This window comes from Talpa occidentalis, unplaced genomic scaffold, assembly GCF_014898055.3.
Source record: "Talpa occidentalis isolate TD23 unplaced genomic scaffold, MPIMG_talOcc4v2.1 talOcc4.15, whole genome shotgun sequence".
Lineage (NCBI taxonomy): Eukaryota > Metazoa > Chordata > Mammalia > Eulipotyphla > Talpidae > Talpa > Talpa occidentalis.
Genome location: NW_023601543.1, coordinates 63,660,043 through 63,662,842, shown reverse-complemented (window position 1 = coordinate 63,662,842; position 2,800 = coordinate 63,660,043). Strand labels below are relative to the sequence as shown.

Genomic DNA, 2,800 nt, shown 5'->3' with positions numbered 1-2,800 from the left:
TGGAGGAAGGTGATTTGAGCCAGACTGCGAAGAATAGGTAGTTGTTGCACAAAAAGAGAACAATGGAAGACACTGCAGACAAAAACAGCCCTGCCAAAGAGGAAACACCCAAGGCTTGTTTGGGTAATGTGACAGGTGTCTTTCTGGTTGCAGTGAAGCCCATAGATGGAACATACACTGCCCAAACTTACACGACAGCTTAGAGCACTGTTGAGTCACCCCCACTCAAAGTTCTCAGTGTTCAAATGGCACTGCTATGGGCTGAATTGTGTCTCTCCAAAGTTAATCTGTTGAAGCATTAGTCCCCTATGTGACTGTATTTGGAGACAGGGCTGATAAGGTGGTAATTGTGGTCAAATGAGGTCGTAAGGCACAATACAGTCCAGATGGCTAAAGGTGATCCCAAGAAACCACAGGGCAAGCTGTCTGCTTACACCTTCTCTGTGCAGACGTACAGAGAGGAACATAAGATGAAAAACACAGAGGTCCCCCTCAATTTTGCAGAATTTCCCAAGAAGTGCTTGGAGAGGCAGAAGACAAGGTCTGGGAAGAAGTTTAAATTTGATGAAATTGCAAAGGCAGGTGAAGGACGCTAGGATCTGGAAATGAAGGCTTACAGGCCAAGTAAGGGAGGCAAGGAGAAGGGCTCTGATGCTCCCAAATGGCATCTGGATTCTTCCTCTTCTGTTCAGAATTCTGCCCCAACATCCAGTCCATAAACCCTGGCATCTCAATCAAACATGTGGCAAAGGAGCTGGGTGAGGTGCGGAATAATGTGTCAGTGAAAGGCAGTCTGACAACAATAAGGTGTGAAGCTGAAAGAGCAGTAGAAGGATATCACTGACAACAATCTAAAGGAAAGCTTGATGGCACAAAGGTCCTGCCAAAATTTCCAGGAAATAGGAGATAGAGGAAGAAGAAGATGATAAGGAGGGGAAAAAAGAGACGGAGGAAGAGAAATAAAAAAAATACTGTTTCTCTGAAAACAAACAAATGATGTCCTAAGGGTGGGGTCAGTTTCCTGCCATGGTCTATGGAACTGGCAAGGGCCCCAGGATCTCCCTGGCCTAGCCCGCTCAGCTCTTCACGGTGCCCTGGCCTTCTTGTGCTCTGTGGGACCCATCAATCTTAGGAACTGCAATTTTTTTTTTTTTTTTAATGTCAGGGATGTGCGGGAGATTCAGGCCGGGTTAGCATGGCTCCTTGTTCCACACTCCACAGGCCTTGTGGTCGTGCTGCCGGACCCTAGCAATTGAAAACATAGGACATGGGCCTCCCTGGTGGCGTAGCGGTTGAGCGCTGGATTGCGAAGCTGCCCGCAGCCTCTGCTGCGCCAGTTTGATCCCCAGCTGCTCCCCGGCCACCAGAGGAGGGTCCCACATGGCACGCAGACCTCTCCTGCCTCCCGCTGCTCCCCTCAGCAGTGTACTTCGGTCCTTCTGCCTGCTCTGCTCCCTGCTCTGGCTCTGGTGAATTCTCTCACCCTCCCGTGCTTCTGACTGTACCCAGTGCTTGTATAAACAAACAAACAAACAAACAAATAAATAAATAATACATGCCTCTTAAAAAAAAAAAAAAGAAAACATAGGACAGCTGGTTGAATTTGAATCTCGTATCAACATATCATATCAAAAACAATTTTGTTTGTATAAGTATGTCCCATGAAATATTTGAAAGATGCTTATACTGAAAAATTATTCATTGTTTGAAATTTGAAGGGGCTGGGTGTACTGGATTTTATCTGGCGACCCTCTATGGGCGGGCCAATCAGAAGACTCCAAGCTCTGGGGCACCATGGTTGAGTCAAGGTTGACCCAAGGTCAGAGACCTCTCTGCCAACACACCCTTGGACTTCAGTTGGTGCCTTCAGGGCTTAAACCTCATTGGCTGTCAAGGTGAAGGAAGTGCTACAACTGTGAGAGTCTACCCTCCAGGGAAGCGTCTGTCTGCCAACTCAGTTCACATAGAAGGAAGTAGAACTGAGGGAGAAAAAGATGCCTGAAGAAAGTGCTCTATTCAGCTTCACGACTTAAACTTCAACTAAACTGAGAAGCAGTTTGAGTTGGGAGTCCTCCACTCATGACTGACTCAGAATTCTGGAGAAATCTGTGGGGAAGTCACCTCAGGCCAACAGGAACTGATCTTGACTAGATTCAAAGGGAGGCCCGCTTCAAAGACAGCCCCATTAACATGCTGAGGGGTTCCAGCAAAGCAGCCCAGCGGACTCCTCAGGCATGCTGGGGCTCCTGGGTGTGGCTTTGAGGTGCCACCCCTAAGATCACATCCTCTGCAAAGTCCATACCCGCTGTTGACAGTTGGGGGAGGAGCACTTTGCCTCCATCACGGGCTCTTTGCTCTCCCTCTTGTCCAGCTCTTGTTTCTTTAGAGGAGTTTCTTTGCCTTCCCAGCGAGCCTTATCAGCCTTGTCTTTACACTCCTCCCTTCTTTATCTGTCCCTCTACCCCACTTTTAAGAATATGACCGTAGACTGTCTAAACCATGGAGGGTCTAATGATTTATCTTGGACTGAGCTAGAAATAATGGAGCTAGAAAGCCATTAGCGCTGACCCATCCAACCCCTCCCCACCCCTATCTCACAGAAGAGGAAACCGAGGTTCAAAGTGGTTGAATCACCAAAGGCTCCACCATAAGTTACAGGCAGTTTCCAGAATTAGAGAAAAGTCATGTGGTTTAGGGGAAAGATCCCCGGGTTTGGCTTCAGAAAGCCTGTATGTTCATTTGGACTCTACCGAAAATCACTTAACCTTTTTATGTCCATTTCTCCAGCTTGAGAATGAGC

The 2,800-nt window shown here is 47.6% G+C and overlaps 1 pseudogene; it reads left to right on the top strand.

Annotated features, from left to right (window-relative positions):
• The first annotated feature begins 386 nt into the window (after positions 1–386).
• Positions 387–963, top strand: LOC119246742 (high mobility group protein B3-like; annotated as a pseudogene).
• The last annotated feature ends 1,837 nt before the right edge of the window (positions 964–2,800 follow it).